The 19,805-nt window shown below is 40.4% G+C and overlaps 1 long non-coding RNA gene across 1 annotated transcript in view; it reads left to right on the top strand.

Annotated features, from left to right (window-relative positions):
• Positions 1 to 7,405, top strand: part of LOC150015988 (uncharacterized) — a 53,137-nt gene extending 45,732 nt beyond the window's left edge. The window contains exons 2-3 of the long non-coding RNA XR_016510027.1: positions 3,915 to 4,044; positions 7,292 to 7,405. This is a non-coding gene — a long non-coding RNA (uncharacterized LOC150015988). The remainder of the gene's footprint in view (positions 1 to 3,914; positions 4,045 to 7,291) is intronic.
• The last annotated feature ends 12,400 nt before the right edge of the window (positions 7,406 to 19,805 follow it).

Raw genomic sequence — 19,805 nt, 5'->3', positions numbered from 1 at the left:
GCACATATCTTTTCAGAGGCTGCTATTCAATTTACTGTACTACTTCTATGGTTAGGATAGTTCTTCCCCACCTGATCATCTTGACTCTAATCTGGCTGCCCATCCTGCGCTGTGCTGCAGTTACTTTATACAGCAGGTCTTTGAATATTGTCATTTTGTTCAATGTCATCATTTTGTTATAACGTTGATGAGATACCATAGGAACTTAACTCTCATTTATATTAATTAGCCTATAGTAAAATTGGTTTCATAATGCATCGTTTTTCTTAAAGTCACAGAACCTACTTAACAACATTACGGGAGAACTTCCTGTATACCCAATCATATTGTTACAGAAACAGGGGAGTCCAAAAACAAACCCCAGAGTTTTTGGCTGGGAGATAGGCAGCAGGAAGCAGCTTTCAGGATGCCCTTGCATGCCTGGAGCTAGTGGCTGGATACATTGTTGCAAAGATCCGCTTTACTTCCAAGACTCGGGAAGATGGGAGGGATCTTGGACTGTGGGCTGATACTGGACTGTGGGCTGATACGGAAGAAGCAGACAGAGCCTTAGGAGGGTTCTGTGAATGGTCAGAACGGTTTGCAACACCGACTGCATGAGAGGACGCAGGGGGAGAGGGAGGGGAGGAAGAGAGAAGGAGCTGCGGACATTTTGGGCTGGCTCTGGCTCTAGGAGGCTCTCTCTCTCAGGCTCTCTCTGGCCCTCACGCCCTCACTCTCTGGCTCTTGTGGGCTCCCTCCATCTGGCTTGGAGCAGGGGTCTCCAGGCTGCTTTAAGAAGAGGCTCTTGCCAGGCTGCTTTGAGAAGGAGAGGAGATCCATGCGGTTTGCAGGAAGAAGGCAGTTTACAAGGAGGCTGAGAATCCAGGCGGTCCTGCATTGAGAGCTGGAGGGCACCACAGCACAGAAAGGACCTCCCCAATCAGAACTGAGTGATTGGCAGCTACTGGTAAAGCTGAACTGTGCCTAGGAAGTAGGGAAACGGTGTTTCTGACTTTCCTAAGACTGGCCAGGTCTGGGAGGGGGAGGCAGGACTTTGTGTAAATAAACAATTCTTTTCCTTTTCACCAAACTCTGGTATTGAGAGTTATGATTCTGGCGGCGGGCAATCAGAACCCTAACTAAACAGCCCGTGGGTTCTGTTTCAATCGGAGCAGCCCAGGGGTTCTGTTACAATATTAGTCCTTTGCTTAAATCTTACCAGATTCCCCATTCCCCTGAGAGTAAAAAGCCATGCCCCTTATCATGGAGTATCAGGCTGTTACAACCTAGCCCTTGCCTACCTTTTACCCTTCTTTCCCAGTATTTCCTCTCCTTTTGAACTGTATGCTCTGGAAGTACTAAATTATCTGTAGTCCTCCTTGCCTTTGTATATACTATTGCCCTGTGTTCCACACCTAGTCTTGTTCAGAGTTTAAGACAGTTCAGGCGGCATCTCCTCCGTGAAGCTTTCCTTAGTGCTACTAATGGACAAAATGACTAGTGCGCTCACCTGTGTTTTATCACACTTGGTTTTGTGCCTTTCTTTCCTTTTATCAGAGAGCTCTGTCAAGACAGGGAAGACTGATATTCATTATTGTGGCCCTGGTACTTGGTATTATAAATATTGAGTGAAGGACAGTGTAGCTTAACCTAATTTAGAAACTTGTCTCATCTTAACGTTGGTTTTCCTCTGCTACCTTAGTTATTTCGAGTAGGATTTTTTACTGATAATCATCTAAATGTATTAAGTAAGAAGTCAATGTAAGTAGACTGACATTTTATTTGCTTGACCTGCAATATTTTCATCTATGCTCAGGCAATTTAAATTAAGTGTTTCTGCATATGTTAAGGTTGACATTTCTGGTTTTTGTATTTTTCCCTTTATATTAGATATGATGTGTAAGTAGCAGAAACCAAATTGAGTTAGCTGAAACTAAAAAGAATTTCATGAACAAGAGTCAAACTGTGTCTGGGCCCTGGGAAGCCCTCATGGGTCCACCCTTTTCATCTCTCTGCTACTTGTCTCTGTGCATCTGCTTCAGTCCAGACTGCGACATCCCCACAGCTCCGGTGCTTGTGTTGTACAGCTCTAGCATCCACAGAGACTGGCTGGGTGTCTCTGTCCTGTTTTTGTGTTTTCTGGGATGAGACTGTCTTTGGCCAGCTTGGACCAGATGCCCACCTCCAGCCAGGGCAGTGCAGATGGTGTTGCCCTGGCCATTTCATTCACCCGTGGTGCTGGGGCTCTCTTAAGTAGTTAAGGGATAGATTTCCAAGAACGAAGTGTTGTTGACAGCAGGTCCCTAAAGAGTGTCTGCCATATTCTTACTAGGTAAGATCCTGTTGACCAGCAGCAGATGGTTGAGAGGAAGATGCATCAGAGAGCCAGGGAAGCATGAGGGGCGCAGGAAACCTTGCCAGATTTTGTACCAGTTGCCTGTGGTCCACAGTGGTGAAAATGGTCTTCTGAATTGTGTAGAGTCCTGGCTTTAATTGATTCACATTCCTCTTATTACAGAATGTTCACCTTGATTTAAGGGATATGAAAATATATTAAAACATAGTGGGTTTATAGTGGTAGTTTATTCACAGGTATGTACATTATACTAATAATCACAAACATGTTTTAAATAATGCACATTATTCTGATCTTGCTGCAGAAAAAGGAGATGAATACTTGAAATAAATTATCTATATTATAGAGACATTTTTGTATAGCTGACACTCCTTTGTGATGGCAATGGTAACAGATGAAAAGCACAGCAGGAATAACTTCTGGTGATAATTTAAATCATTGTCATACTGTCGCTACGCAATTGTAAAACAAACACACAAAAACACTTGGTTTCAACTTTTACTGTTCTCAGTGGGCCTGATGTCCTTTCTCTGCCATACTGGCCACCGTGCCCTTTCTTGACAAAGGCAAGGGTGTTAGGACAGGGACTGTTACCAGATGTGCTGCCCCTGACTTTGGTGTTCTGAAGGAGCCCTGGAGCTGTCATACTTATCCATGTAAATATGACCTTCTTTCAGTTCTCTTGGAAAGAATTGCCAAGGGAGAGGGGAAGAATAGCCATGTCAGTGTGGCAGCTTGTGACAGCAGTCAGAACATACAAGAACCGATTAATCCAGAGTTTGAAAATTCAGCTGAAGACAGAAAAGCAACCTGCAATCCTGCATTTGTTTCAAACACTGGTATTAGCTTAAGGTATTAATACAGGGAATCTGCTTCAGGGCATGAGGTGTTTTCCAGGTGACTTCTTATATTATTATTTGACAGTTTGTGGACTAAAACTCATCTTTTTTACCTTCAGGCCATTTTGTGGGCAACCTTCCGGTAGTCATATTTTATGTTTAATTTTTATAAGCTATTTTTTGGCTCACCTGAGTATGTGGGGCTCAAATAGAAATGGGAATGAGCGTAGAGAATTCAGAACTTATAAGAATGCAAGTAACTAAGTTTTGGTCTTCTTACAAATAAAGATCCTCCAGACATTAACATGATTTGAGAGTGAGAGATGAGGTTTAATTAATATGCCATTTTCTAACTAGTTCATTTAAAAATATTTCTTAAACGTTTCTCTGGGGTGCATTAGAACAGCGCTTGTTGAATGGAGCCAGCGCTAATACAGCCTGTGTAGAATTCTCACTTGCTTATTTATATGCTGTCTCTTTCCAAAAAGATGTGAAGAGTCTGATTTTACAGGATAGGAAACCTGTAATTACCTTGTGCACCAGTCCTAAATTAACTTTCTGGAAGCATCTGACTTTCGCTATAGCTGACGTCTGTTTTGCAGCCCTTTCCTTTTGTGGGGTGTTTAGTGGGCAATTCTTTATGACCATTCCTCTCTTTTCCCTGTTCTATCTAACTTTTCTTCTTAAAACTTTTAAAACATCCTTGAATGAGTGAACTCTTTCATCTTTGTTTATAGGTACAATGGTGCATTACCTAATGGAGACAGGGGCCGGAGGAAAAGCAGATTTGCTCTCTATAAACGACCTAAGGCTAATGGAGTCAAACCCAGCACGGTCCACGTGATATCCACGCCACAAGCATCCAAGGTAGGTGGTCCTGGACCGCTGGGAGGGCTTGGCAGACAGTAACTCATGGTGATTTTCTTGTTACTCCTTGTCCTTTCAGTGTTATTTCTCTCTGGGACAGTTTCTCAACCATTTGAAGCTGGATAAATCTTGGTTGTGAAGTGCTGTCCTGTGCATTGTATGATATGTAGCAACATCCCTTCATCTAGTAGATGCCTGTAGCATATCAGTCCCCCCCCCCCCCCCCACCAACTGCCACCAACATTGTGACAACCAAAAATGTCTCCAGACTTTGCAGAATGTCCCCTGGAGGGTCGAGTGAGCAAATCCCTCCTGCCCACCTCATAAACCACTGCTTTAGGTTATAGTGATTATATATATTTAGGTTATGTATCAATTTAGAATAGTTGTGGTAGGAAGATAAATGATGTTCTTTAGTCTAAGGAGTGTTTTTTATTAACTCTTGGTATAAACTTCATTAAGATTTATTTTCCTTCTGCTAATTGAGTAGTGGGTGTTTTCACATAATTTTCACTAATGTGGAATTGAATTTGTGTAATTATTAAAAGGATTGAAAGTAAACAGAGCTAAATGCTATAAGAAGTCTACACATATTTCCTATCATAAATTTAAAGCGAATAAAATGTTAATTTTTAGAATTATTTTATATGCTCTGATATAAAAGTGGGGACATGAATCTCAGTTTCCATTTTGGTTGATCTGTTCTTCCTGTTTGATGACAGTTTTCCTTTTAATTAAATAAATTCTTTTATGTATAATATAGTTTCCTTTTCTATAAAACAATTAGATTTACCTGAAGTATTTCATATGGAGCACTGGCTGTGCATGTTTATCATCGTGGGTTAGACCATCTGGAATAAATAAGAGACTTGATTCTCATTTTTACTGAAAACCCATGTTCAAAGAGAAATGAATGACTTCATAGAAGCACATGTGGTATTTATACTCAGTCTTAGAAACAGATCACTTTTGTTAATGTTTTTATTTTAAAAGCTCCTGTGGTTGTTTCTGAAGCTGTGCCTGGGAAAAGTTTGCTAGAATGTACCAATTAAAATTGTCTCACATTAATGAGGGAATGGTTAGGCAAGGAAGTATAAGGCTCCAAAGAAATAGGAAAAGAGAGATTAATATTTAGTGGCAAAGTTTTTGTCTAGAGAAGGGGGAATAAAGTAAAAGTTTTAGGAAGAGAAGGACATTTTGTCAGGAAAACAAAGAAAATTGGGCTTACAAAGATTCTGAGAAATGGAGGAAGTGAAATAGCAGCAGAATCTGCGAAAGTCAAGGAAATATGAGAAACATTTTATAGTCCAAAAATCTTTGGTGTGGAAGAACACCAAGACAAGTGTTTTCTAAGCATGGGATGAGTGCCAGAATATCTTGACATTATCGACATGGTCCTTATAATATTGTCTATATGTTGACATTTATTTTTCTTTCCTCTGGCTTTGTACCTTTTTTTATTACATTAACTTTTCTTCTTTTAATCTCAGATTTTATTTTAATACAATGGCTTTAGATATTTTTAAAAATTTTATAGAAATCTTTGATTACTCAGGCTTCATGTTATGATACAATATGAAAATTAGATAGTATTAGAAGGTCAGTGGCTCTTATTCATTACCCATCTCTGTCTGCTCCAGTTTTAGCTTTTTATGTTTTATACTTATGACTGCATTTTACCTGATGTCGTTTTAGATTATAAATCTCTTGCTAGTTGTCTTTCTAAATCTGTGTTTAAAAATATCAGCCATAATACTAATAGCAAGGCAACTTGGGTTTTGGTCTTGACCCTCTCCTCTTGTAACCTAGGAAAAATATATCCTCGTTTACAAAATGAAAGGGTTGGCTATAGGCAGGAGCCACACTGAATCAGATAAGATACTTTGGTGATAAGGAACATGAATGATTCTGGCATAAAAATTAAAAAAGCAAAAATGGAGAAATTATTAAAGGGTAGTGAGAGAATAGCTCTCAGAAATGGGGGAAAGTTGAGTAACTAGGTTTTGTGAGAACCTGGGTATCAAAATGCATTAACGTGGATTTTCTTTCAAGGGTGTTGTAAAGTGACTTGGCTCCAGCTACCTCCTATCTCTTTTAAAGGTTTTAAATTCTTAGGAAAGAGAATCTGATAGGCCTGGTCTAGGTCAGTCAACCATGGTGAAAGGAGATGAGTAGACCAGACATATTTATTGCGAGCTGATGAACTGCCCTGTACGACCTGTCCCTCATGCATCTTATTCATTTTCGTACCTGCAGGTTGAGAACCTCGCACCTAGTATTCCATCCTTCTCTAACCTAGCACCTTAGTCACAAACTCCTCACTCCTGTACCCACCCAGACTCCCATCCCTGATCAGTTCTGCCCTTCCACCCCAGCTGCTACCGTCTCTGTTGGCACCCTTGTCAAAACCCCTTACATATTTGACTTAGATGGTCCTCTTACTGCTACAATTTAACTGAGTCCTGGTTTTTATTGATGTGCTCTTTTTACTCTTTTTTTTCCACCTTTTCCTATTCCTGGAACTAGAAATGATTTCATTCTATTTCCATTTCAGTCTCCCTTTTAACCATACATTATTAACTTAAGCTGCCCTAATCCTACTCCTGACCTCACTGACCTAGAGTTCACTCTTCTGCATCTTCCAGTGATTCAGCACCTAGGCAGGCCCATCTCTGTTTCTCCCCAACACCTGTTTAAACATAAATTAGCATCCATGATTCATACAGTGCTTTAACTCAGTTTCAGAGACTGTCACTTCCTTTCCACTTTTCCCACTGTCATTTGAAAGGGACCATAATCTCTACTGTGTTTAGCTTTAGCTTCTTATCCCATCAAGACATCTGGCTCTTTCGCCTGTCCTTATTTGCCCCCATTGTTAGCCCACTGGACTTTTCCATCTGTGTTGCTGACTTCATCCCACATTCCCTTTCCCCAGTACCTTTTGGCACTGCTCTTTGTGGATTTGTGGGACCGGGCCCTGCCAAACCCCACTGGGTTGTTTTTCTTTCTCTTGCTCACCTCATTTCCCACTGGAGTGCCATGGTATGTGGTGGTACTTGGCAAAAGCTGCTTGTCCTCAGTCAGCAGTGGTTTGTCTGCCCTGGAAGTTCTGATTCTGCAGAATTGATCAGGAAAGGGTCGTTTTTGAGTGAAGTTCTAACAGTGAGAGCTAGAACGGTAGTTGTGCTTACCGTGGTTCCATTTGAGCACTTGGCCTTCTGACTGTTATTTCTTCCCTCTGCCCTAGTCACATCCTCTGCCCCACAGTCTTGGGCAAACAAGGGAGTGCGCCTTTGCTGATGGCAGCGGCCGCTGGGAGACGGGAGCTCTCAGTCTTCTGTGCATGCCAGTGTCCGAGCTAAGTCAGGTGAGGATGGCAGGGCGTGCGGCTATTGGGTAATCTCTAGCTGTGTAATCCTCGGTTGTGTACATATTTGCTCTTGCAATGCTAATACTCAGAGAGATTTCACTTAAAAAAAAAGACAACCCTTCAGTCCTGTTTTACTTTTGGTGTGTATGTTACACAGACGTAGGGTATTTAGCAATTTATTCATCCATTCGTTTCCTCACCAAATATTTATCTAGCTAGTTCTTTCTGTGTCCAGGTATCATGTTAGCTATTAGATACACTAAAGTCAACAAAAAATGCCTGCATGGAGCTAATTGTCTAGCAAGTAGGCAAACAGTAAGTAATCATGTGAGTACGTATTTAACTGCACATTGTGGAAAAGCACAGTGACGGAGAAGAATAAGGTGCGAGGGAAGACGGTACAGAATTGAAATTGGGTAGGCAGGAAAGACTGAAGGAGTGGCTTGTGAGCTGATAGCTGTAAGCTGTAGGAGGAGTTAGCCAGGAGAACAGTCACATTTGGAGCTCTCGTGAGTCTTCTGGAGAATTCGGATATTTTTCTGAGGGGAAACGTGGAAGGGACCAGCATGACATGACTGAGAGTTTACGCTGATTTATGTTTGTTCATTTACTTTTTAATGAGAGAGGGCAACTGGTTTGCTCTTACATAATCAGTAAATAGTATGATGGTGGTGGTGGTGGTGTTGCCGGAGAGGTGAATGTGTTGGTAGCAACATGGTTTAAATTTAGCAACATCACTGTGGAAAGCTCTTCCCTCCTGAGATTGTTCTATGTGGAAATCTCCTTTTTCGGTTATTTTTCTTTTCCTTTTAAATAGTGACTGAATATCACTTCGTTCCAGTTTGCATATTTCAGTATGGAAAATATCAGTGGTCTTAAAATGACATTTTAGTGAAAAATTAGGGCTATTTAATGTGATTGCTACAGCCAGGACTGCTCTTCAACTGTTTTCACTGGAGTGGCTCTCCTGTTTGATAAGATAATGAGACTCTTCCTTATCAGTCAGCAAATAATGTATTGTAACTGGGTAAACTGGTAGAATTAATACATAAATTTCAATGTAAACTCATTAGTTCAAGCTAATTTTATAGGCTACAATCAGGTTTACTTTTGAGGCACTTACTGTCTATCTCTCTAGCCTTGGATCTTGGTGGCAAGGGATCTTGGTGGCAAAGGATGACCTAGCTCCCATTTGAAAAGTTTTATACTTTTAGATATCATAAGCATGAATATTCTGAACCTGTCCAAGAAGAAATAAAAAAGAAATAGTAGTAATAAGTTGCAGTCCAGAATATCTTTTGATAATATACAATAATGCAAACCTAAAACAAATAACTTGTGCTTCCATAATGGAGTACAATTTATTTCAACAAAAAGATTTAAAAATGAATAACCTAACTTTATACCTTAAGGAAGAAGAAAAAGAAGAAGAAAGGAAACCCAAAGTTAGTAGAAGGAAGGAAATAGCAAAGATAAGAGCAGAAATAAATAAGATACAAAAAAAATAATAGAAAAGCAATGAAATTAAGAGCTGGCTTTTTGACACATCTTTAGTGAGACGCATCAAAAAATGAGAGGACACAAATCAAATTAGAAATGAAAAAGGAGATGTTATAACTGATAGCACAAAAATGCAAAGAATCATAAGAGAATTCTGTGAACAATTATATGTCAACAAATAGTCAATCTGGAAGAAATGGATAAATTCCTAGAAACATACAAGCTACCAAGACTGAATCATGAAGAAATAGAAAAACTGAACAAACCAGTAAGGAGATAATTTAAATTTAAATTAAAAATAATTTTCTGTCTTAAAGGGTTTTTTAAGACTTTAAAAACAGTTTTTATGTGAATGTATCATGGCAGCTCAGAGTTCTGGTCCCGATGGTTGCAAAACGTATCTGCTGAGATCCGAAAACAGCTTTCAGAAAACCTAAACCAAGCCTGTGAAATTTCTGTCATTATTGACAAAGCTCTAGCCACTTCTCAACTATATGGTTTAACAATTTACATACAATATTTAAGACTTTGAAGATAGATAATAGTTTTTGTTGATTGTTTTGGAGCTGGAAGGAACAATATCTGAGATATATTAAGCTTTATTGTCATAATCAAGAAAAATTGTCTCAGGGAGTAATGTTTAGCTGAAAACTATGAATTTTATACAGATGGTGAAAGTTTAGTGTTAGAAAAAAAGTTGTCTCCTGAAATTCTAGAAAAACTTTGGGATATTTTCATTTGATGCTGTCTTACTATATTTAGCTAACTCTGCATGATGCCATAGAAAGATAAAAGTAAAGTAGGCTATTTAACATTTTTCTTGATATTTTTATATTTATTTTATATCAAATCTATGCCATCAAGTTAAATAACATATCTGAGAACTTAGGATGGAAATAATGCTATGTTTAAGTTTGGCAGCTTGACTTGCAGTAAAGCAGCGTAATTATTTATCACCATTTTCCCTTCAGATTTATGTGAGTCTCTAAGGTAGGTTGTAAGATGTTTTAGTGTATTTTTAAAATTAAAATTCAAAGTATGATTTACAATATCTACTGTGAATAATTCTAGAAAGTTGAAGAGTTGATTCAGAATATCACATTTTTCTTAGTTTCTGCAGTTCATATAGTTTGACAGTTATATTTTTGTTTTTCTGACCCTTGTTCTAGTATATATAGTTTCATTGTTCCAGGCACTAATAACTAATGGGATTTTTGTGTGTGACCTTGCGATTACAAGGTCATTGTCTTCTTCATTTCTGTTCATTGATATTTAGCATAAATCTCTGCTTTGCTGTGTGGTTTGAACAGAATAATTTTTCATTGTTTTCTGGCAGAGAAATCTATGTCTTTTCTGTATTTATGATGTGGTTGGCAGAATAACGGCTGCCAAAGATCCCCACCCTTTAAATTCTCGGACCTGTGTTTATGTCCTCTCACAGCCGAAGGGACTTTGCAGATGGCATTGGGTTATCAGAGTGAGCCCAGTGTAATCACAGGAATACTTAACAGTGGAAGAGGGACGTAGAAGACTCACAGAGATGTGAGGGAAGAAGGGGCAGGAGAGTCTGGAGTATGAGCAAGACTCAACATGCTGTCCCTGGCTTTGAAGACGGAGGAAGGCGGTCATGCGCCAAGAAATGTAGCGCCCTCTAAAAGCTGCAAATAATTGGCAGGCAGCTGTGAAGGAAACAGAGACCTTAGTCCTGTATTACACAGACTCAGTTCTTCCAACAACCTGAGTGTCCCTGGAAACGGATTCTTCTTCCCCAGAGCCTCTATAAGGGGCACGGCCCTTGATTTTGGCCTTGTGAGACTTGGGGGGAGACACCACCAGATCTGTGAGATAATAAATTTGTGTTGTTTGTAGCTGCCAGGTTTTGTGGTAATTTGTTGTGGCAGCAAATGAAAACAGATATATACTATTTTAAGGGAAATTAAATACAAAGTACCTTGGATTACTGAGCAGCTCTTAACCTTGTATTGGGGGAAAGGAAAGGATGGGGAAGCCATGAAGGAATTGGGGGACTGGGAAAGAGGTTTGTGTGATTGCTCTTTTTAAAATTCTTTTGGATCCAGAGCGCTGGCCCTGAAAAGTTTGACTCTAGCACTCAATAACATATTTTGTAGTGTAATTTTCTGTATTACTCTGTATTACAGATATATAATAATGATACTATTGACTTGATGCAGGTATTAGTTGGAAAAACCACATTTAATTGGTGTCATTAAAGCACAATTTTATTAGAGTTGCTTTTAGTATGTCAATGTGGGAGAATACTTGTGTTTATACTTATAATTATGCCTTTACTAAAACTTACTTGAATTATGACCCTGATTCAGGCACTAACACCCATCTTGGTGGGTTTTTGTGTGTGTGTGGAGGAAAAGAATCTTTTCTTGTAACTTTCGTTTGTAAAAACATTGAACATGAAAGTTGGAAGGAACTTATTTAGACTGACTCCTCGTTTTATAAATGAGGGACTTGAAGAAGTTCAGAGAAACCCAGTATGGAGTCTCAGGTCACTAAGCCAGGTGTGTTGCCCAGGACCCAGGAGTATTGGTCTGTTGTTGCAGGTGGCAGGTGGCAGGTGGAAAGTGCTATGAAAGATGGGAACCAGGCTGGGTCCCGCCCTTGATCCTCCCACCTCCCAGGAGTGACTTGGAAAATCCATTTATTTCCAAACTAGGACTGCTGTAACTATAAAACAAATTAATATAATTGTTAGTAAAAGTGGAAGTTTCTCTGGAGACTAAGGATTAGTAGCCCTGTTAGGATAAAGCTGTCCAGTCTTAAATCAGATTCTGTTCAGGGAGAACCTTTGTTTAACAAAATGAACAATGATGGAGGCTTGAGTTCAAGTAGTTGGTTTGTTTGCAGTGGTGGTTACAAAAGTGAGCGGTAAAAGCTACATCAAAATAAATTCTGTGCAGCTCAAAATAAGTGAAAGCCTGTAAGGGAGGGTCACAGACGTGTCATTGACCGACTTGACTTGGCTGTGGCTTCTTTTGTTACACCTTCGCCTTTACAATAAAGTACAGGGTTGACCTTCTGTCTGTGAGAAGGTACTTCAGCCTCTTTGAAGTCCTGCTGCCGACTGATTCACAGGGATACCCCTTTACAAGCTCTCCCTTCATCACACCCAGGTCACCAGGGAGGCGTGAATGAGTGGCTCCAGCAACCTTTAGTTTTGTCTTACAAAGTGAGAGTTGATGGGAGCGTATTGGAGCCCGGGCACAGGAGCTCCAGATAGGTAACTCATCCTTGTCTTGCTGCTTATCCTTAGTCCGCTGTCAGCAAGCCTTGCAGGGCCGGTCCTCTCTTCTCTGTGGTCCAGCCTGCCCATTCAGGTGAAACTCCCCCCTGCCATGTTTTCCCTCACCGTCACGCCTTCCATGTTCCCATTTATTGGAAAATGCTTCAGCCTTCTGTACTAACTGATACTCCCACTGTTCTTTAGAACATGACCCAGTTGTCATTTCCTCCTAGAGACCCCCCTGACACTCTTTTCTTTCCCAGCCTCAGTGAGAAGTCCTTTTGTGAACTGAAGTTCCAAAAACGTGTACATCCTGCTGTGTCAGTTGCCCTACTGTCTTGTCATGCTGGGCAGCAGCTTCTTGAGGGCAGAGACCGTCTTTCCTGTCTGCATTCCCGTGGCCCAGCACAGTTTCTCGAGTGTGTAACCAAATAGTGTGGCCTGCCTTGGGCATGTGTGAGAACAGCTGGTTTTCCAGATGGGTCTGTAACTTCTGTGTGGTGTTCTGCAAACCCACAGGCACATGCACTGATCAGTTTATAATTCAGGTACATTTGGTAATTAAAATTACTCTTTTCATGCTGTTTTTGATTTTTTTGTATTATAGACACCAATCATGATAACCAGCTTTATACAAAAACTTGTGTATATCTCTGACCTTTTTTCCTTTGATCTCAGGAATCACATATTTGTTATTGACAGTTTTAAGAATAAATAGGTAAGTTTTGTAAATTATGAAGACAAGAATTGAATGAAAGTGTGGGCTTTGGAGTTTAGACTCTCTGAATGCTTAGTTTCCCTTGTTTACAAGCTGGGGACTCTGGGGCAAAATACCTTTCTGTGACTCACTTTCCATTTTTAGAAAACAGATTTGTGTCAGTCTGTATAGGTCACATTATCCTGCAGTAACAAACAACCTCTCAACCTCAATGGGTTTACTACACAGAATATTTATTACTCACATTTCATGTACATTGTGGATTAGCGTGGAGGCTGTGTTCATTGTGGTAATTCAGGGACCCAGGCTGATGGAGGGAACATCTTGACTTAACACTTCAAAGATCATGGATGAGGTAAGAGAAAGACTGAGCTCTTAAAGCCTTTATCTGGAAGTGACATGCTTGCATTTCATTGGCTAAAGCAAGTCTCGTGGTGAACTGAATTCAGAGTTTGGTGATGCACAATCCTTTTGCAGGGAGAGGCATCAGATACTTGCAAATAGCAGTCTCTGCCTGGAGGTAGTGACTCATGAAGGAAACACTTTGAATATACCATATGGCTAGTATAGTATTGGGTTGGCCAAAAAATCTATTTAGTCTTTTCTATGAATTAAAGGACACATTTTTCATTTTCACCAATAACTTTATTGATTTGGATATTTTTAGTATGTTGGCTCTCTCCCACATGGTATGACATTGATTGTTCTCAATTAATGTCTCAATTTGATCACTATCAACTTCAACTGGATTACCTGACCTTGGAACATCATCCAGCAAGATATACACAGCATGAAACTTCGCAAACCACTTTTGGCACATTTGATCAGTCACAGCACCTTCTCTGTACACTGCACAAATCTTTTTTTGCATTTCAATTGCATGTTTATCTGTCTTTAAATAATAAAACATAATATGCTGAAAATGTTCCGTATTTTCTTCCCTCTTCAGTATTAAAATGACTACACAAAAATTCACCAATTTTGGTAACTTTTTTTTTTAATGCACGCTAATATGACAGCTGTCACAATACAATCTAACAAAATTGTTTCAAATGATGTTAAAGACAGCTAAGTGCTACTAGAGCCATTTATGGGGAAAAATGAACTTTTTGGCCAACCCTATACATGGTAGTGATTAATTAATGTTTGCTAATATTATTAGTGATTGGTTTCTCTGAAAAGCATTAATTATCTCTTACAAGAAATTATAAATAGGCCCAGGATATGATGAAACCTTGCATCCATATTAATTATTAACAATTTGATTTTATGAAAACTTTACTTAAAATGCACTGATGGATTAAAAATTAAAGCCTGCAGCTTCATGATATGAATATAGGTTTTCTTTGTAAACTTGAGAATTTAAATTTATCATTTTTTAAAGGATCACAGCATTGGATGTTGAAAAAAAAATAGTTGCTGAATTATTGAACTCACTAACTTTGAGAATCAGTGCATTTCCTCCCTGGATAATGTACTTATGAATTAGAACATTTTGATAAGGCATTCTTATGTGAAAATGCATCTGGCCTAAATGAGTTTTGGTTTGTCATGCATTCTTCAGACTGCCAACATTAGCTTCATTCTTTGCTTTTTAAACAAAGGAGTAGTTCTGTGTTTTCTAATGTGGATTTAAATCTTGGTTTCACATGAGCAGTTAGATAAAAATCTTTTTTGGTCCTTCTATAGTGCCTGCTTCAAATTGTTAATATGAATATCAGCATTAAAAGAAATTATTTTATTCTGTAATTTAATATCGTAAATCCAAGAATACCATCTGTTTAACTTCTAAATACCATCAATATTTAAGTTTTATAAACTAGGTAGAGCTAATATTGTTATAATTGGTTCCCCTAAAGTGCAAGAGAAAGAGAATTCTGGTAAACAGAGCTTATCTAGCATTTTTCATTTTAAGAAGACTTTCTTTATGCAAATCATAAATGTGGAGTTTGAGAGATTTTCATAGCTTACATACCTTTTTAAGCAGTAGCCAGATCAAGAAACAGTGTTACTAGTACCCCAAGGACCCCGTTGCTCCCCGACTTTCACTGCCCCCCCCCACAGTAACCAGTTAACTGTCATCAGGACCCAATGCTGTAGTTTAGTTTTTGTATTTTCTATAAATTGGATCTATAAAATAGATTGTTCATTGCTATATAGTATTCTGTTGTGTGAATTTACCTTGTTATCCAGTATGATTTACAATTTTTTAAAAAAATTATTTATTTTTAGAGGGGAAGGGAGGGAGAAAGAGAGGGAGAAAAACATTGACGTGTGAGATACATCCATCGATTCCTCTCACACGCCCCGAACTGGGGACCTGGCCCGCAACACAGGCACGTGCCCTGACTGGGAATCAAGCCAGCAACCTCTCGGTTCGCAGGCCTGTCCTCAGTCCACAGAGCCACACCAGCCAGGGTGCTTTACAGTTTTAATTGCACTAAAACCTCAGTTAAGTTTTTGTAAATTATTTAAGGTATTGTTTTTTAAGTTAGCTATTTTACTTTAGGACATGAAGTCAGAATACACAGAAGTCAGTAATAGCTACCAGCATTCACATTTATAGCTTACAGCAGTGTAAAATCTGGTAACTTCACTTAGAAAACTGATTTGCCTGTTAAAACAATAATTACAGAATTGAGTATTTCAGTGAAGAACTCTTAATTGTATACTGAACTTTGAATTTTATGGTGTCTTGTATTCCTCTCCTGAAAAACATATACCTGTGTTACAGCTAAGGGCCTGAATGGCACATTTTTTTCACTTTTTACATTTGTGAGATAGGGAGGCAACCTGATATTGGAGGCAGGGAGAACACAGACTCTGATGTTAGATGAACCTAACTGTAGTGGGTCTTAGCTCCTCCCTTTGCTAATGATGTGACCAGGACAAGCCACAGGGCCCCTCTGGGTGTAACAGCCCCCTTCAGCTGTGAGGATTAGATAGAATGAACAGTACACACACCACCTGCCTCCTGACGTGGGTGGGCTCTTGGGAACTGTTCTTCTAGTTACCTCACAAGGGAGTTGTAAGGATGCAGTGGAATCATGTGGTATTTCGAGAGCCACTCTGTATCCCTATAGTAAGCTATTATTGCTCAGGGGAAACATAATCAGTGAGTTGAAAAGACTTTAGAATGATTCCCCTTTTAAAGTGCTAAAGGTGCTTATTCTCACGGGCTGTGTAATTGGATTTCAATATTTAAAAATGAGAGCACATCCTTAATATTTAAACCTTTACTAATTGCACACACACACACAGAGCATCCTTAAAACTTTCTTCTGAAAGGCGAGTGAACTTCCTTCTGAAAGGCAAATGGCCTTTCCCTCACTTGTGAAATCTGTGTTGTCATGCCCCTCCCTCAACTTGCATTAGTCTTGTCCCCAGGAGTCTATGTTCCCAGTGGACTCAAGCTCCTGGAGAGCAGGCCCTGCCCTGCAGACAGGCGCCCAGGGGAGAGTGTTCGGTGACCAATGGAATGAACAACAGCCATCCATGATTTTAGAATCCCTTACTGCCCAATTAATTTACATAATTTCCTGAAAGTACAAAGGAAATGAATAATTTTTGGTCAGAGACATATGAAAGCTTTTCTCAGAAAATACATATTTTTAGCATTCCAGATAGTTGAACTGGTTGATAAAGTAAAGAATAATGTATATAAAAAAAAGAAATAAACTAAAACAGGAAAAAAAGAAACCCAATAAAACAAAAAAATGTTTTAAAAATAATAATAATATATAAGTTGGGAGGTGGCTGATTGAAGTTAGATTTTTCTACGGTCCTTGTAACAGTATTACTTAATTTTACATTTTGCGGTATGAGGTATGCATGTTAAAATGGCTAAAGTAACCCTAAGGGATAGATATAGAATATGGAACTTTCAATGACATAGAAAAGGGGGGGAAAAAGGAATGAAAAAGATGGCAAATGTGGTAATCCTAAAGAAAGTAAAAGAGGAGAAAAATAAGATAACAATAAGGAGAGTCTACCTCTGGCAACGCCAGTGGGGCTCCGATCTATCAGAGCAACCCTCCTAGAGATAGGAATTCTGAACAAAATATACAAAACAGCTACCTGAAGCCTCCAGAAAGAGCTCAAAATCAGGAAGGATGTAGAGGGGAGCCAACATTTAAAAGAAGGAAGAGCTTCTACATGCCAAACTATGTACAATCTTACAAACATAATATTGAACCAAAGAAGCCAAAAACTTCAAAGGGTGTTGCTGTGTAATTCCATGTGTATAAGTCAAAAGCAGACAAATGTAGAGTGGTGTTGGAAGTCAAGGTCTGGTACCCTCTGTGGGGGATGGGAACTGGCAGGTGTCTGGGGTTGTGAGCAGCAATGGTCTATTTTCTCGATCTGGGTGCTGGTTGCATGGGTGTCCTCGCTCAGTGAAAATGCATCAGCATTGAGAGTATGCGCCATTTCCTATATCTGTATGACGCTTCGGCATACAATTTTTAAAAATCAAAAAGGGAGCAGAAACAAGGTGACAGGCAGACAGAGGATGACTGAAAAGGGGCCTCAAAGTCAGACTGAAGAGCTTGCACGTGACCCTGCAGGCATGGAGACACTGAAGGGGTTAAGGGGGCATTGAGCTGTCAGGGAAGCTGCTTAGCTGCAGGAGGAGCGTGGCTAGCAGAGGGGAGAGCCTGCCTTGTGGGACATTATTGAGAAGAGTGGCCGGAGAAGAGCGGGTCTAATGATGAGGACCGAAGCCAGGCTAGAGGGTGTGGGGTTGGAGGAACAGGAGAGATTTGGACATAAAATTGAAAGAACTGTAACTGCACAGGGACCTTATTTTCTTTAATCTGGCCTTTTATTTTATTTTTTCCTTTGACCCAAGCTGGCCTCACCCAGCGCCCTGGCTCACCCACCTCCCTCCTCCTTGCTTAATCATTAATCCCTCAGGACAATGAGGTTCTGGTCAGCCTCCAGTAGTCCTGGGCCTAGTGACTACAGAGTTTTCAATCAAACTAAAGACAATATCTTGGCCTCAGTTGTGTTTTAGCTCCAGACCCACAGAAGGCAGAACAATCCCACAGAACAAATCCTTGTGAAATTGGACAGAACAACTCCATGGCCGACATCAGGACCAGATGCAATGATCAATTACCCCCCTACTCTAGCACTAATCAATCAGTAGAGACCACGACCCTAACTCCTTTAGTAACCACGATTAATGATGTTTTCCCTATATAATTCATCCCCCTGGAAGCTATTGGGGAGCCAGGTCTTTGAGCATTAGCTACCTGTGACTCCGGGCATGGCGCCATCGCCTTAATAAATCCTTACTTTCTTGGCTGCAAACTCCTGTTAGTGTCTTATTGGGCTTTGATGTGTGCAGGCAAATGGACCCCTTGAGTCTGGTAACAGGACTTGGTGGTTCATTCGATGCATGAGACCAGGTGAGGAGAGGGAGGAGTCCAAAAGGGTTCTGGGGAGAGGCTGGTCACTGCAGCGAGTGAGGGGCTGAGTGAGGGGCTGCTGGGAGAAGCAATGAACTTGAAGGAAGGATTTTTGCTGAGAGAAAAGTTAGCCATGTTCACAGGCCACAGGGAAGAAGCAAGTAGAGAAAGAACTGGGACAACACAGTCCCCTGAAGCAGCAGGAGGGAACGAGAGGTGCAGGGCAGATACGAGGTGGACAGGAGAAAATTCACTATGGTGGATGAGAAAAGGGGTTCTATGGAAAGTAACCTCACGGGGAGATTTGATCATAAACTCCTAACTGGGCAGGTCACTGGGTAGTCACACCCCAGGCATGTAAATTTTTACAATTAGTAAAAGCTTTATCTTTGCTTCGAGCAAAACCTTGTGGATGCAACATTAAGTATAGTTCTTTTGTAAAGGGACTTATCAAGCAAGGAGCCCTGGAATTTTCGATTTCATTAGCTTCAGGGTAAAATTGCTTCTGGTGCCAATGGTGAGTGAACCTTTCCTACTTCTGAGGCAGGACGTGAAGCTGCTTGCTTGGAATGAAAGCAGCTCCCATTGTGCTCTGCCTTACTTTTCCCAATGCACAATGGGCCTTACTCCCCTCTGCCCACAGTGCCTGGCAGAGAGAAATAGAGCAAATGGCAATGATTTATAGAAAGCAGTAGGAGGGCTATTTGTGTGCAACAACCCTGGGGAGCAGGCTTTGTCTTCCGTATTAGCAATGAGGAGGATGAGGGTCAGAGGGGGAAAGTCTCTTACCCAAATTCACTAACACTAGTGAGAGGATGAGCTGGGACTTGAACCTGGGATAACGTGACTCCAAATCTACGGCCTTTCCAAAGCCAAGCTGTAAAGATGCACAGCAAAGTTTGTGGAGTAAGTGATTTAGTAAATGAGTGCATGAGCGAATAGTAAATGAGTAAGTGATGAAATCAGCTAGTGAAAGAATGGGTGAGGAAATGGAGACGAGATAAAAAGATGAAACAACAAGCTTACTTATGGAACATTTGACGTGTGCCAGGTGCTGTGCTAGACTCTCGTGGATCTTATTGTCTAGTGGAGAAACCAGATATTATGTGCCAAGAAAAGGGAAGTGGACCAGATGCCTTGGGAACTTACAAGTGGACCTCACTTATGTGGGAGACCTGAAGGCTTTTAATATTTGAGCTGAAATCTGAAGTGGTGGAGCTGTAGGTGTTAGCCAGGGCAGAAGGCTGGAGAAAGGGGTGCCCAAATGTAGAAGGCCCAGACCTAACCTAGGAGCCTGGCTCTTTGAAAAAGCTCAAAGGAACTGAGGGATGGTGGAATGGAGTCGGGAAGGGAGTACCATGCATGCAGGCGAGCTGTGGTCTAGGTGTGGGGCGGGATAGGGTGGGGGGATTAGGGAGGTCAGCCAGCAGTCAGATTGCTGGGTTGAGGCGGGCTGTGTTTTTGATGATTGCCCCAGCTTGTCCTCTACGTAGCCAGCCCCACCCA

Source organism: Furipterus horrens, unplaced genomic scaffold (genome assembly GCF_987537825.1).
Source record: "Furipterus horrens unplaced genomic scaffold, mFurHor1.1.pri manual_scaffold_3, whole genome shotgun sequence".
Classification (NCBI taxonomy): domain Eukaryota; kingdom Metazoa; phylum Chordata; class Mammalia; order Chiroptera; family Furipteridae; genus Furipterus; species Furipterus horrens.
This window is presented reverse-complemented; position numbering and strand designations above follow the sequence as displayed.